Genomic DNA, 16,141 nt, shown 5'->3' on the forward strand with positions numbered 1-16,141 from the left:
CCAGAAATTAAAGTTTCTAAAGGTTAAGGATTCTAATACCATGTTTCCCCGAAAATAAGACCTAGCCGGACCATCAGCTCTAATGCATCTTTCGGAGCAAAAATTAATATAAGACCCACTATTCTATTACTATTATTATACCCGGTCTTATATATTAAAATAAGGCCGGGTCTTAGATTAAGTTTTGCTCCAAAAGACGCATTAGAGCTGATGGTCTGGCCAGGTCTTATTTTCGGGGAAACACGGTATACGTAATTAAAGCTACAAATAACAATAGGGAAAACAACTGTGTACACAGGAAAAATAGGGTATGTTGTGGCTTTGAAAAGAGGCATGAGGTATGGAGATGTGTTTTTGTTAAGGGAAATGAAATTCTGTCCTGGTTATTGCTGAATGAGTATGAGAACAAGAGACAAACTAAAAGGGACAAAGAAAGTTGTAAAAGTTGATGGAAAAGAAATCTTGAGGGAGAATTCTACGTGCGATCAAGCTGGATAAGACTGAATGAAGGGTTTCAAAGAACAAGCTTTCATATTAGGGGCACAAAAACTCGATACCCTTCCATGTGCTGAAAGGACAGAGGTTTCCTGTACCACTGCTCTGCTCCCGGTAAGACACTGTGGGAAGCTTTCTGCCCAGACAGCAAAGATTTCATGTCTCATCAAAATAATTTCCTGTTCTTACGCTGTCTTAATCGGGTCTTTGATTGTGTACGAAAACCGAATCATCTCAATACTGACAGCGAGCATCTATCTGAAATGCCCTTGCTTACTTTCCTGCAAAGGTGTCAGCGACAAAGCTATAGATTGTGGCACGCGAGGACGAAGCCCACTCTGCTTCTGCCAAAAGGTCCCTTCCTTTTCGAACCTGGTGCCAGTCTTTTGTCGTCTGGATGCCCTTGGAACATGGCAGTAGTCCGCTCCTAAGATGGGTAGACAATGGCTGTAAATTAAGTCCCAGTTGGGCAACTGGAACCCACGCCGGTCCGGTTTCTGGGCTCCCTGGCACACGCTGTGCCTCTGCCTCTGCACCCCTGCTCCACGCCACTGCACTCAAGCTGCACTTCGCTCCACGACCACTCAGTGTGGGTTACCGGCTGCTCTGGTGTAGTCTGCACACCTTCTAGATGGCTGGAAGCCGTCCCCTATCCCAAGGCTGATGCCCTCACAGTGACACAGAGACTTAGAAAAGGTGCTTTCCACTTGGGACACACCTTCCACAATCTGCAGTGATGGAGGCACCACTCCACCGGGCAAACCACCCGATCCGTGACCGAAAGTCTTGCCAACTTCCTGCAATTATCTTCGCCAGTCACCCTCTACCAATAGGCAAGGTCAAGAGAACAGAAAAGCCGGATTCAAGAACGAACCTTAACACAGGACTGAAGGAGCTGATGACACGATTACAATTTTTGTGACTTTTTGTTTGAAATATTGCTGGTTGTTTAGTTTTTGGTTTTCTAGATATCAGGAAAATTTTCTCTTACGCTAGCTATGACTTGGAGCAATTTGGTAAATTACACCTTTGAAGGCAGAATTGAAACATTTGTCTTTCTCTCCTTATTGGACCTCTCCAGAATTCAGAAACCCTCCATGAGCACCCTTATTTTCATGGCAATATTATTATCTACGTACGTTCCCTACAACCCCGCTCTCCTGTAACAGGACACAACTGGAAGCTGGTTAGATGCCAGGCTTTGGCTGGAGGGCTGCCCAGACTCAGATGTGAGCAGCTGGCTTTCAGGAACTACAGCTAAGGCTGACTTCTGGAAGCCAACAAAAGCCTTGGAGACACCCCGCCACCCCGCTTGCATGTTCCCAGCAGCCTCGCTGTGCTGGCACAGACGTCAGTTCTTGGCAGGTGTGGGAACCTCGAGATACTCTGGGGACCCCGAGAAGAGAGGGGCTCACTCGAACACGCGGGCACTGCAGGCGAAGCCCAAAGGCAAGTCTTTGCGCCTTGGCCTTTCTGGCCTCAAGAGGCCTTTTCAGGCCCAAGCTGAGACTCCTTGTGAGCGGTCCCGGCAGAGCAGGTGTAAGAGCCCGGACGGTGGGTTACCATGCCAGCGGCTCCTGTGAAATAGCAGGCCAGGTTCAGGGAACCCACATTGACTCTGCAAACAAGTTAATCCTAACTCAGCTATCTTTGGTAAAAATGGGGGTAGTTTAGAGAGAAATCTTATGTTTCAGTTATGCACTTTGTAGATACAAGTCTAGTGCTGCTCACGGCCTCCTGGGGTTTTTGTTCCCACCTGTAAATGAGTGGATGCTGATTCTTCTCGCTCTGTCCAACACCTGGCTTGGCTCTCGAACACTGTTCTCCCACCCTTTGACTGGAATCACTGGGAACTAAAACTGCCCTTTCCCAGTTCAGCAGGTGAGTGCGGGACGCCTGATAGCTCACCTGCCGACAATCCTCGTGCCTGCTGCAGTCACCAGAGCCATTCCAACCGCACAGCAGGAGCAGCTGTCCGACTCCCCTTGCCTGCCCCATGCCACCTGAGGGAGCTTCGAGACACACACCCAGAAGCCTCCGTGAATCATGCCTCCAGAACCCAGAAACTGGGTGACAGTCCGCTCTAGCCACTGGCTGGTTTTCTTTTTCCGCAGAGATGCGTGCTATTCAACACCTGGGTGCTTGCACCAGGGGCCTCCCTCAGGGACCACCTGCACCACCGCCTCCGAAGTGGGACACAGCTGTCGAACTGAGCCAACCTGCTCTCAGGACGGAGGCTGGCGGACCGGGATCTGGAGCAGCCATCAGCCTGTCTTCTGGAATGTAACCCTTCTTGGGGAGTCTAGTGGGCAGGGCTGAGGACCTTCGGAACAGGGTCCCCACTCTGGCATGCAGCTGTTCTGGGCTGAGGGTGATCACGTCCCTGACCACTCCCTGAGGAATTTAAATCAGCGGGCTTGCCAGACACAGCTCTCTGCGACCTGTCCACAGGGCAGTGCGGCATCTGACTACGAGCATCTGCTCTTCTCATTGTCTGCAATGACGTCTTCCTCATGCTTTGCTCACTATGTCCCCTCCTGTCCCCCGTCTGTGAGCCTTGCGTGTATGTGGGGTTCCCAAATGTGAACATGTAATTAAATTTGGTTGTTTTTCTTGTTAGTCTGATCGGTCTCATATAAATTACTAGATTGGCTGAAAGAACCTAGGAGGGTAGAGGACAGTTTCTTCCTTCCCCACAGGATGTCCCACAGTTTATCCATCACCTGCTGAAGGACGTCTTGGTGACTTCCAAGTTTCAGCAGTTACGAACAAAGCTGCTGTAAACACCCATGTGCAGGTTTGTGGGTGGACCTCCGTTTTCAGCTCCTTTGGGTAAATACGAAAGAGCACGATTGATGGTTCGCAGGTGACTGTGTGTTTGGTTCTGTGAGAGGATGAAACTGCACCGTCTGCTCTTCCAGCAGGAGGTGGGAGTTCCCGGTGCTCCACGTCCTCCCAGCACTGGGAGCTGTGTGTTTTTTAACCACCTGTGTAGTGGTGTCCCATTGTTAACTGGCACCTCCCTGATGACAAATGATGCTAAGCATCTTCCATGGGCTTATTTTCCATCTGTGTATCTCTCCTGGTGAAGTGTCTGTTCAGACCTTCTGCCTACTTTTTAATTGTATTGTTTGTTTTCTTACTGTTGAGCTTTAAGAGTTCTTTGCAGGATGGCCGGGTGGCTCAGTTGGTTAAAGCACAGTATTCATAACACCAATGTCGCGGGTTTGATTCCCACATGGGCCAGTGAGCTGCACCCTCCACAACTATATTGAAGACAACGAGCTGCTACTGAGCTGCTGGAGGGGCCGCAGGATGGCTCAGTTGGTTAGAGCGCGAGCTCTCAACAACAAGGTTGCTGGTTCAATTCCCGCATGGGATGGTGGGCTGCGCCCCCTGCAATTAAGATTGAAAACTGCGACTGGACTTGGAGCTGAGCTGCACCCTCCACAACTAGATTGAAGGACAACGACTTGGAGCTAATGGGCCCTGGAAAAACACACTGCTCCCAAACAAAATTTTTTTTTAAAAAGGTAAATTAAAAAAAAAAAGAGTTCTTTGCATATTTTGGCTACAAGTCCTTTCTCAGATATTTTCAAATATTCCTTACCAGTCTGCGGCTTGTCTTTCATTAACAGTATCATTTATATATGCACGTGTATTTATACACATACATGGGCGTCCCAAGTGTCACCAGCAGTACGTGGATCAATGACGTGGGCTGTATCCACATGGCGGGACACTGCCTGGCAGGGAGCCTGACCACTGACATACAACACAGATGTCACAAGCCGTCATGCCGAGTGAGGACGCGAGGCACAGGGCGCCTGCTGGATGGACGGCCACACTACAAAACTGCACAAAGGGCCGGAGGCCCTGTGGTGACAGGTCAGCGGGTGCCTTGGTCAGCGTGAGGGCAGATGGTGGGGTCCCCTCAGTGCTGGCAGGCAGGTGTGTTTGTGGACACTCACTGAGCTGTGCACTGTAACCAGATACGTGTCACACGAAATTGTCATTGATAAAGCTGACTTAAGAAGAAAACGAAACCCACCCCGCCCCCCCAACAAGTGACAGAACTTGTTAGACTCATAAAAAGAACAATGACACACAAGCCGAAATTGAAAGCTGAAGGAAAACAAACCTATTTCCTAAATTTTTAACAACATAGTGTTAATTTTTGAAAATAAGCATAAGCTGTAGAAAGTATTTTCTATGCAAGAGGCCTCCCTGAGGGCATTAAAAGCTCTGACATGACACTAATAAGTCAGGCCCAGCGGCCTCTCCCAGATCCTGGCAAGGCTGAGCGGGGGTTGCCCCAGGAGTGCCTCAGCACAGACGGGAGCTGCCAGCACATGGGGGGGGGGGGCACGGGGCTGCAGGTCCAGCTGGAGTCTTGGGGGAGAATGACCGAGCACAGCAACCCATACACCCACGAGGATGGCCCATGAAAAGTGGCGGCATCGCTGCGGCCCTGGAGGCTCCCAGGGAGAAGCTGGGGGCCTGTCCCAGGCACCAGCAGCAGAATCACAGGGCCAGGGGGCGGCTCCTCCGTGCCCCCGAGGTGGGCGAGGACCAGAGACATGAGCTACGAGGAGCCCAGGGTCCCGAAATCACGGAACTTCAGAGAAGGGAAGGGCCGGGAGCCCCTGAACCTTCCTTCAGTGCACGTGCACTGGGGCTCCGCAGGGAGGGCTCAGGTCCCTGCTGTGCCAGCCGGTCACCCTTTGTGCTCACTGTCCCAGCCTCCTACAAGCAGGGACAGCTCAGGCCAAGGGCACGACCTGCCTACTCTCTGTCTGGAGCTGACATAAAAAGACAGTCTCCACACTCCTGACCCGAGATCATCTGCCTGACAGTCATCTCATGTCTGAAGCGGGTTTAAATTTTCCAAAAGCGTTAGTATCAACAGCGCGTACAACAATGCTCGCTGACAGGGGACCATCACCGGCCATCACAGAGACCCACACACCCCCAGACACAAACTCACAGGCTGAGTGACACTGATTAATAATGAGACACAGATACTGGGTCTTTGTTCCCCTTTCTGGCACAGAGGCCCTAAAGCCTTGGGATTTCCTGTGATAAGCAGTAAAGGGTCTTCCGTTACATGAATGAAGTGAAAGCCCCAAAGGAGGGGGACTGGTCGCCAGGAGGGCTCTCGGCCCCACCCCACCTCTATCCCTAACTTCCAGGAGGTTGAGTCCAATCGCCAGTGGCCAGAGTTAATCAATTGCACCTGCGCACTGCAGCCCCCGTAAAGCCCGGAAGGACGTGGTTTCGAGGGCTTCTGGTGGGCAGAACAGGAGGTGTAGGGAGGGCGGCGCCTGGAGAGGGCAGGGAAGCTCCAGGCCCCTCCGCACACCTGGCCCCAGGCATCTCGGCATCTCGGCCGACGGTCGTCCTGTTACAGCCTCTTCCCATAAACCAGCGACCCAGTGAGGTTCCTGAGTTCTGGGAGCCACTCCAGCAAATGAATCGAACCCACGGAGGGTCCTGGAACCTCCGATCTACAGCAGTCGGTCTGAAGCCCAGGCGATGACGTGGACTTGGGGGGTGCGGGGGGCTTGTGGGACTGAGCCCTTCCCCTGCGGGATCTGACGCAGTCACGGGTGGACCGTGTCAGCACTGAGTTACGGGGCAGGACACTCGGGGGCTGTGGGAGCCCCGCTTGTCCCTCCCATGTCGGAACTGGTGACCACAACCCCTCTTTAGGTCCTGTCCCTGGATCTGCCACAGCACATTCTGGTCTCGTGCGCAAACACAGCGTGGGCTGCAGGTTACAGGACAGACGGTCCCCTCGAGGGTCCCAGGGAAGTGGAAGAGCAGCCTGAGCACAGCGAGGGCCCACAGCGACCCGCCACGCCTCCTGCCCACTGGGCTGGGGGCCTGGTTACCTCTTGGTGTTGTAGGCCGTGTCCTGAGGCGTCTCTTCCAGCAGAGTCACGTAGCCAAGCACACAGGTGAGGATGAAGAGCACGGTTAAGGTGTGTGCGCGCCTGGAACCAAACACAGAAGCGTCAGAGCACAGGAAGCACAGTCACCACCCGGGCACATGGCCTCCGACGCAGAGAATGCAGAGGGAGTCACTGGCTGGGTGGGAAGGGCGCCGAGCTCCCAGCAGAGGCAGGCTGCTGCGCTCAGACGACACCAGGGCAAGCCCCTGCACTGCCGTCTGCCGTCAGAGTGACAGGGCAGTTGGCCAACTCGGCGAGGTTACGCTGAGATGAGCAGCCTCGCGATTCAATCAAGGACCACATCTGAGAGATTGGCGAGGACCACAGCCAAAGAAAGGGGGAGAGGAGAAGGGACACCGGGACCAAAAGGGAGAAGACATGCACCCGATGTGCGGTTCACGCGGGAGAGCTGGCGGAGGCGGCTGTCGGCGGAGAGGGGCTGGGCTCCAATCCCTTCTGTCCCCCCACTCTGGCTTGGCCTTTGGGGCCTGCTGGGGGAGGAAGGCCCACACCCGTCTGGCCCCAGGACCGCAGGGCACGCAGAGCCCATGCTGAGACAAGCCCGGGCCGCCCGGCCCAGCACCCGGCAGGTGCTTGGACAGACGACGCAACATTTCCGAGCCTCAGTGTTCTCATCTGTAAACGAGATGCTTCCAAGTAGGTGTGAAGGAGTCTATAGCCAGCAAAACACCCTCCAGATCTACACATTCTCGGACGGAGGAGTCGTGACAGGGCCCGGTGCCAGCAGGCCTGCTCCGGCGTTGTAAGGAGTTCCCCAAACAGACGGAAGAGGAGGCAAGAAGGACGCCAACCCACCAGGAACGAGGAAAGAGCAAAGCCAAGCAGAGAAACTGCCTGCCCTCCGCTGAGCTCTGTACAGCACGTGTGACCCCAGCTGCTGGGACACGGGCAGGGCCGGCACAGCCCACAGCTGGGGGCAGGCTGGGCGGATCCACGCGGACCTGGTGCAGCCAAGCTGTGATGCTGGGGCAGGGGAAGCCCAGGAGCATCACTGCAGACACCGTGGACATAACAGAAAAACAAGCCGCCAGCTAAAGTGGACACAAGCCAACGAGGTGGGAAAGGGACGGAGACTGGCCACCTGAGTGCAAGCATGGCAGCAGCTACATGCAAGGACCGACAGCACCACCTGAAAGACAGACTGTCACACAGGAATGCCACTCACTGGGCAGGAGCAAAGGTGCACAGGCTGCCGTGTGGGACGAGTCGCGCGAGGAACACCTGTCCTCATCAGGGGAGGCAGTTACAGGGACCCATGTGCCAAAGCTCACGGAATTGAATGCCCTCCGGAGTCACTATTAGTGTACAGTGGCTTCAAAGTAAAGACTCCAAAAAATTAGGAAACGACCGCTGGGTGCAAGGGCTGGACCCAGGAAAGTGTGCTGGGAGGGCAGGGCCCCGGGAAGCTGGGAGGCAGGCCCAGAGCACGACCGGTCCCACAGGCCTTCGAGAAGGCCCTCCCAGAGACCCAGACGAGGAAGGAGTGGGAGCCCCTGGGCCCAACTTCCATCGCCAGCAGCCCTGGGACGCGGCGGGCAGCGTCTCCGAGGGTGCAGATTTCCCAAGTACCCCATGAGCAAGCACAGACCCGGGGCTGTGTGCGGCCTCCTCCAACCAGGCGGGATGGGTCACAGGGCTCGGGTCCCAACACGCTGACCAACAGTGGGCTGGGCGCACAGGAGCACCTGGACGGAGGTGTCCACCAGGGAGACAGGACTGTCCCGGGACCCAGTGCCCGCCTGGAGGGTTCTCACACCGATGAGTGTCTGCGAGAATACGATGTGGTCCCGCTGGTCCCAGGGAAGCCAGGAGACAGATGGGCCCAGGACCCACCCATCCACACCACTTCAGGGCCACCAGCCACTGCACACGCTCCCTCAGGCCCCTCCCGCCCCGCACTGGGAAACACACGCAGCACACACGCTGAGGGGACGCGGGAAAGCCATCTGCCCTGCGTCCTAAGAAACGGCTCCACCCCCTGGTTTCTTTAACATTACTTTCCACAACACAGTGACCCTCCTTAGTTTCTTTAGGTGGCCCAGCCAAGACACGCTCCCTGAGGAGCCCAGGGCAGCTCTGGTCCTGTATCTTTCCATGCTCCCAAAACACAGGACTGTCTGAAGAGTAAAGACCACCCTTTGTCCCTGATATCCATGTTCACATGTCACACAAACCACCCCCCGCTGGCCCTGGGGTAGCAGAAGGAGTAAGAAGGGTCCCGTCTGTCCTGTGGGGGCCGGAAAGGGCAGAGGGTAAAGGACCCACAGGGAGGGCCTGGGCAGCACAGTTTCGGAGCAAGACAGGCTTCAGGCTGCTAGAATCAGGTGCTACTGGAGAGTAAGATCTCTGTTATTAAATTAGGATGAAATCCATCTTTCAAAAGGCCTCCTCCCTTGCACAAAGGAAGCCCTCAACAAAAAGAAAAGGCAGCCTACCGAGTAGGAGAAAATATTTGCAAATCATACATCTGATAAGTGGCTAATATCCAAAAGCTATAAAGAACCCATACAACTCAACAGCAAAAAAAACTAACAATCAGATTAAAACATGGGCAGATCTGAACAGACGTTTTTCCAGAGAAGAGAGGGCCAACACGTACACACTGGTCAGCGTCAGTGAGCATCATGGACATGCAAACCCAAACCACACTGAGACCCCACCTGGCACCTGTCAGGACAGCTGTCATGAAGACAACAGATGACAAGAGCTGGCGAGGCCGTAGAGGAAAAGGGACCCTCGCACCCACTGCTGGTGGGACTGCAAATTGGTGCAGCCGCTATGGAAAACAGTATGGAGCTTCCTCAAGAAATTAAAGACAGGGGCTGGTCCAGTGGCTCAGGTGGTTGGAGCATCGTGCTCCTAATGCCGAGGTCGCTGGTTCAATCCCCACATGGGCCAGTGAGCTGCACCCTCTATAGTTAAGATTGTGAACAATGTCTCTCCTTGGAGCTGGGCTGCCGTGAGCAGCTGGTGGTCGGCATGAACTGCCACGGGCTGCTGAGTGCTGCCATGGGCTTCCATGAGCTGCTGTGAGTGGCCAACAGACTGAGAAACAACGGCTTGAATGGGTGGTGGAAAGAAAGGGAAAGAAAAAGAAAGTGTTTAAAAAAAAGAAAACAGAAATTAAAGACAGAACCACCTTGTGACCCAGAAATTCCACTTCTGGGTATTTATCTGAAAGACAAACAAACAGAAACCCTAACTCGAAAATACTCATATATCTGCACCCGCATGTTCTGTTCCCTGTGGCACATTCACAGCAGCCAAGACATGGTACAGATGTACAATGGAGTATTACTCAGCCATAACAAAGATAAATCCTGCCATTTTCCACAACGACGATGGACCTTGAGGGCGTTATGCTGAGTGAAATAAGCCCGACAGTGAGACAAGTACCTGTATGATCTCACCTCTGTGGAACCTAAAAACAAGCAACAAACAAACTCATATACTGAGAACAGGTTGGGGGTTGCCAGAGGCGGGGTGGCAGGGGTCGGGGGTGGGAGAAATGGGTGACGGGGGTCAAAAGGTAAATAAATAAAGTTGCTTTCCTAACAAAAAATTTTTAAATCGCTCTACACATTTTCTGGGCTGCCCCACGGAGATGTTCAGAAGGCACCTCATTCATAGTTCTCTGAGCACCTCCCGACATAGTCACTGTCACAGCACTTGGGCGAGGAGAAAACAGTCGGCCTGATCTCACACAAGAAGAAATAATTGCACGTGTAGACATACTGCTGTCATTAAGACAAAACGGCCCCTTGAAGCACTTTAACACACAGCTGGAGGTGACAGAGTCCCAGGGGAGGCGGCACCCAGCCACTGTCACTCCCAGGCCCTGGCACTGGCTGTGGCCCGTGCTTTCTGTCCAGGTTTCACTGTTAAATTTAAGTTTCCTGCTTGGAGAGGAGGCATGGCACAGCGGAAAAACCATGGATCCAGTATCGGCTTTGCCACTCACTTGGTTTGTGACCTTGAGCGGCTTTATTCGCCACTCAGACTGTGTTCCCCCATCTTTAAAATGAGTAGAAGTGCAAACTTGCAAGTCTGGTGTAGAAAAGAAAAATAGTACCTTGTAAGTTTGGTGAAAACAAAAGGTTCCCTTGTCTGGCACACAGCCCCACTTCTACACGTGTGGCAGTAACAGAGGGACGCTTAGGGCAGTGTGGGACACTGCACAGGCAGACATGCTCGTGCCTCCCGGACGCCAGAACTGGCAGTGGCTCCACCCGCCTGGGGCCAGGAAGACAAGTGCACCCTTTGGTTTATGGCTAATGGATAACTCCGGGAAGGTCTGGGTCCTGTGATCCGGGCACAGGAAAAGAGCAGCCGTAAACCCTGTGACTTCAGTCACTCAGCAAGGGCAAGGGTGTGAGGACAGCTGGCTCCCTGCCATGAGTGGAAAATACCCAGTTGACAGTCCCTCCTAAAAATTAGGAAACGACCGCTGGGTGCAAGGGCTGGACCCAGGAAAGTGTGCTGGGAGGGCAGGGCCCCGGGAAGCTGGGAGGCAGGCCCAGAGCACGACCGGTCCCACAGGCCTTCGAGAAGGCCCTCCCAGAGACCCAGACGAGGAAGGAGTGGGAGCCCCTGGGCCCAACTTCCATCGCCAGCAGCCCTGGGACGCGGCGGGCAGCGTCTCCGAGGGTGCAGATTTCCCAAGTACCCCATGAGCAAGCACAGACCCGGGGCTGTGTGCGGCCTCCTCCAACCAGGCGGGATGGGTCACAGGGCTCGGGTCCCAACACGCTGACCAACAGTGGGCTGGGCGCACAGGAGCACCTGGACGGAGGTGTCCACCAGGGAGACAGGACTGTCCCGGGACCCAGTGCCCGCCTGGAGGGTTCTCACACCGATGAGTGTCTGCGAGAATACGATGTGGTCCCGCTGGTCCCAGGGAAGCCAGGAGACAGATGGGCCCAGGACCCACCCATCCACACCACTTCAGGGCCACCAGCCACTGCACACGCTCCCTCAGGCCCCTCCCGCCCCGCACTGGGAAACACACGCAGCACACACGCTGAGGGGACGCGGGAAAGCCATCTGCCCTGCGTCCTAAGAAACGGCTCCACCCCCTGGTTTCTTTAACATTACTTTCCACAACACAGTGACCCTCCTTAGTCTCTTTAGGTGGCCCAGCCAAGACACACTCCCTGAGGAGCCCAGGGCAGCTCTGGTCCTGTATCTTTCCATGCTCCCAAAACACAGGACTGTCTGAAGAGTAAAGACCACCCTTTGTCCCTGATATCCATGTTCACATGTCACACAAACCACCCCCCGCTGGTCCTGGGGTAGCAGAAGGAGTAAGAAGGGTCCCGTCTGTCCTGTGGGGGCCGGAAAGGGCAGAGGGTAAAGGACCCACAGGGAGGGCCTGGGCAGCACAGTTTCGGAGCAAGACAGGCTTCAGGCTGCTAGAATCAGGTGCTACTGGAGAGTAAGACCTCTGTTATTAAATTAGAATGAAATCCATCTTTCAAAAGGCCTCCTCCCTTGCACAAAGGAAGCCCTCAACAAAAAGAAAAGGCAGCCTACCGAGTAGGAGAAAATATTTGCAAATCATACATCTGATAAGTGGCTAATATCCAAAAGCTATAAAGAACCCATACAACTCAACAGCAAAAAAAACTAACAATCAGATTAAAACATGGGCAGATCTGAACAGACGTTTTTCCAGAGAAGAGAGGGCCAACACGTACACACTGGTCAGCATCAGTGAGCATCATGGACATGCAAACCCAAACCACACTGAGACCCCACCTGGCACCTGTCAGGACAGCTGTCATGAAGACAACAGATGACAAGAGCTGGCGAGGCCGTAGAGGAAAAGGGACCCTCGCACCCACTGCTGGTGGGACTGCAAATTGGTGCAGCCGCTATGGAAAACAGTATGGAGCTTCCTCAAGAAATTAAAGACAGGGGCTGGTCCAGTGGCTCAGGTGGTTGGAGCATCGTGCTCCTAATGCCGAGGTCGCTGGTTCAATCCCCACATGGGCCAGTGAGCTGCACCCTCTATAGTTAAGATTGTGAACAATGTCTCTCCTTGGAGCTGGGCTGCCGTGAGCAGCTGGTGGTCGGCATGAACTGCCACGGGCTGCTGAGTGCTGCCATGGGCTTCCATGAGCTGCTGTGAGTGGCCAACAGACTGAGAAACAACGGCTTGAATGGGTGGTGGAAAGAAAGGGGAAAGAAAAAAGAAAGTGTTTAAAAAAAAAGAAAGAAAACAGAAATTAAAGACAGAACCACCTTGTGACCCAGAAATTCCACTTCTGGGTATTTATCTGAAAGACAAACAAACAGAAACCCTAACTCGAAAATACTCATATATCTGCACCCGCATGTTCTGTTCCCTGTGGCACATTCACAGCAGCCAAGACATGGTACAGATGTACAATGGAGTATTACTCAGCCATAACAAAGATAAATCCTGCCATTTTCCACAACGACGATGGACCTTGAGGGCGTTATGCTGAGTGAAATAAGCCCGACAGTGAGACAAGTACCTGTATGATCTCACCTCTGTGGAACCTAAAAACAAGCAACAAACAAACTCATATACTGAGAACAGGTTGGGGGTTGCCAGAGGCGGGGTGGCAGGGGTCGGGGGTGGGAGAAATGGGTGACGGGGGTCAAAAGGTAAATAAATAAAGTTGCTTTCCTAACAAAAAATTTTTAAATCGCTCTACACATTTTCTGGGCTGCCCCACGGAGATGTTCAGAAGGCACCTCATTCATAGTTCTCTGAGCACCTCCCGACATAGTCACTGTCACAGCACTTGGGCGAGGAGAAAACAGTCGGCCTGATCTCACACAAGAAGAAATAATTGCACGTGTAGACATACTGCTGTCATTAAGACAAAACGGCCCCTTGAAGCACTTTAACACACAGCTGGAGGTGACAGAGTCCCAGGGGAGGCGGCACCCAGCCACTGTCACTCCCAGGCCCTGGCACTGGCTGTGGCCCGTGCTCTCTGTCCAGGTTTCACTGTTAAATTTAAGTTTCCTGCTTGGAGAGGAGGCATGGCACAGCGGAAAAACCATGGATCCAGTATCGGCTTTGCCACTCACTTGGTTTGTGACCTTGAGCGGCTTTATTCGCCACTCAGACTGTGTTCCCCCATCTTTAAAATGAGTAGAAGTGCAAACTTGCAAGTCTGGTGTAGAAAAGAAAAATAGTACCTTGTAAGTTTGGTGAAAACAAAAGGTTCCCTTGTCTGGCACACAGCCCCACTTCTACACGTGTGGCAGTAACAGAGGGACGCTTAGGGCAGTGTGGGACACTGCACAGGCAGACATGCTCGTGCCTCCCGGACGCCAGAACTGGCAGTGGCTCCACCCGCCTGGGGCCAGGAAGACAAGTGCACCCTTTGGTTTATGGCTAATGGATAACTCCGGGGAAGGTCTGGGTCCTGTGATCCGGGCACAGGAAAAGAGCAGCCGTAAACCCTGTGACTTCAGTCACTCAGCAAGGGCAAGGGTGTGAGGACAGCTGGCTCCCTGCCATGAGTGGAAAATACCCAGTTGACAGTCCCTCCTAGAAATGATCATACTCCTGATGCCAAGTGGGCAGCAAGACGGGCCTGCCAAACCTGTCAGAGAAAACACGGAGGCGCGGCCGGGAAATTGGAAGCACAGGACCAGAGGGCCTGTCCCGCGTGTGCAAGGGGCGCAGGGCCATGACACTGACCTTTCCAGCCCGCTGACCCGCATGACCTAAGAAGGCATCAGCTGGTGAGCGATGCTTCCCAGATGTGGGCAAAGCTGGCAAGCCCCTAGCCCACGACGACTGATTCGGCATCTTCCAGGACCTGGGGCATCTAGAACAGCCCCCCATACTCTCACGGCTGCTGTAAGACGAATGCTGACAGCAGTGCCCCGTGAGTCACCAGGAGTGCTCCCTGAGTGTCAGTGTCGTAAGACCAAGCACACAAGCGTTCCCAGAACATACAGCCAACCGCCCACCTGGTCCCTGACCCGGGCGACCTGCCCATCTTCCATCTACAGGCCACAGGCACGTCAGTGGCCCCTCTCCAGGGCATCAGGTCTCAAAGCATCTCCCACACAATTTTCAGACAACGTCACCGGGCACAGTTTCTCACTGCTCCTCTGCGTCTGCGGACTCTGGGTGTTCCCCACGGGAAACAAACCATGGTTAGCAGAAGCGGCAGTGTCCTAGCCATGTCAGAACCCTGCGGTCCTCATGTCCCCTCCCTTGGGCCCAGTTAGGGGGGGGCCCAGCACAGGCTGCAAGGCTCAGACTAAGCCTGAATTCGAGCTCGTGCCCTGCAGCTGAAAAGTAGAAACAGGGAAACTTAAAGCCTATGTACATAGTAGGCGCCACACCATAATCACCGGCCCCCAAAGGAGCCCAACCTTCTTTGAAAAGGAAAACCTTAAAAGCAAGGTTTTGAATCATGCAAAAGTTCCTGTGAGTCATTTTGGAACACAGAGTCATTTCCACAAATATACACTTTTAGTCTTTATAATTTGCTGTAACATTCGTTATTACAATTCTCTAAAACACAAAAATAAGAGCTTTTAAAGTTGTAGCAAGTCAGTGAGTAAAGACTGCAAAGAAGGAAGTGGCTAAGTCTGCAGGTAAAAGTAATTCCGCCAGGCAGGCATCTGGTCACCTGCACAGGTGAGGGGAGAGGCCCGCGATGCAGCAAAAACCTGCACGCACAGGCCCTGTCACCAGCCCGTGGGAGGCCCACCAAGCAGGTTCCTAAATCCAGCCAACCCTGTGGCACCCCCTCCTGGAAAGCCTTCCTGGTCCCCGTCAGTCCCCCTCCCAGGGAAGCTCAGGTACAGCTGGCACCTGTGGGTCCCACTCCCAAGTGCCCAGCATCCCAGTGGACAGGGACTCTGTCCAGGACTGCTGCTCTGTGCTTCTAAAGACACGGGCACTGGCCTCTCACGGCACAGGGGGAGGGGTACGCGCCCTGGCTTCCAGCGGCACTGCGACACTCGGCACCCCTCAGCTAGGGGACTGAGCCCTCTGCCTAGCTCTTGGCTGTATCCCCTACAACAGCACCTGGCACCCAGTAGGGGCCCCAAAAGTGTGTTGAGTGAATTCGAAACAAGGAAAGCAAGTCCAGCCACCGTGCTCCAGGGCCTGAGTCTCCAGGGGTCAGCACCTGGGCTTGAGAGGACAGTGCCCCCCATCCTGCAATCTGAAGGCATGTGACCCGAGCAGGACGGCTGGAGAGGCCCCGCCCACACGCATGTCCAGCATGATCCCACACTGCTGGGGTCACTAGCTCTGGGACCACACCCCTGTTGCCAAGGCACCCCATCCCCCTCTCTCTCCCAGTGTTATCTCCCCAAAGCAGGGCTGGTGGCACCCACAGGGAAGACGCAGGCTTTGCCCAGACACTGGGCTGCCCCCCACCCACACCTGCCATCGCCACGTATGTCTCCTGAGTCTAACACAAAGCAGGACGCTGCTGGGCCCCAGACACATGTATCATGAGGGTTCTCAGCATGTGAAGGCACCTGCCCCGGGAAGGACAATGACTCCCACCGGGCTCTCCCGACTCTCTGATCAGATCTCCTGGCAAATCCCACAGCTCGGCTCTCCGAAGGGCTGCTTCCCTGTGGCACTCCTCCTGCTATGACGCACGTGACCTTCCTTCTCTGATCTCCAGGGCCTACGTACCTACTACAGGACTCAA

The 16,141-nt window shown here is 54.2% G+C and overlaps 1 protein-coding gene across 2 annotated transcripts in view; it reads right to left on the reverse strand.

Annotated features, from left to right (window-relative positions):
* The window catches only part of PTDSS2 (phosphatidylserine synthase 2), a 48,272-nt gene that overhangs the window by 18,957 nt on the left and 13,174 nt on the right, over positions 1-16,141 (reverse strand). For both annotated transcript variants that reach the window (XM_074337031.1, XM_074337030.1), the window contains one exon: positions 6,390-6,491. The gene's annotated coding sequence lies outside the window, so the exon portion shown is untranslated. Of the gene's footprint in view, positions 1-6,389; positions 6,492-16,141 lie in introns of those variants that run through there.

This window comes from Rhinolophus sinicus, linkage group LG06, assembly GCF_036562045.2.
Source record: "Rhinolophus sinicus isolate RSC01 linkage group LG06, ASM3656204v1, whole genome shotgun sequence".
In the NCBI taxonomy this organism is placed as follows: Eukaryota; Metazoa; Chordata; class Mammalia; order Chiroptera; family Rhinolophidae; genus Rhinolophus; species Rhinolophus sinicus.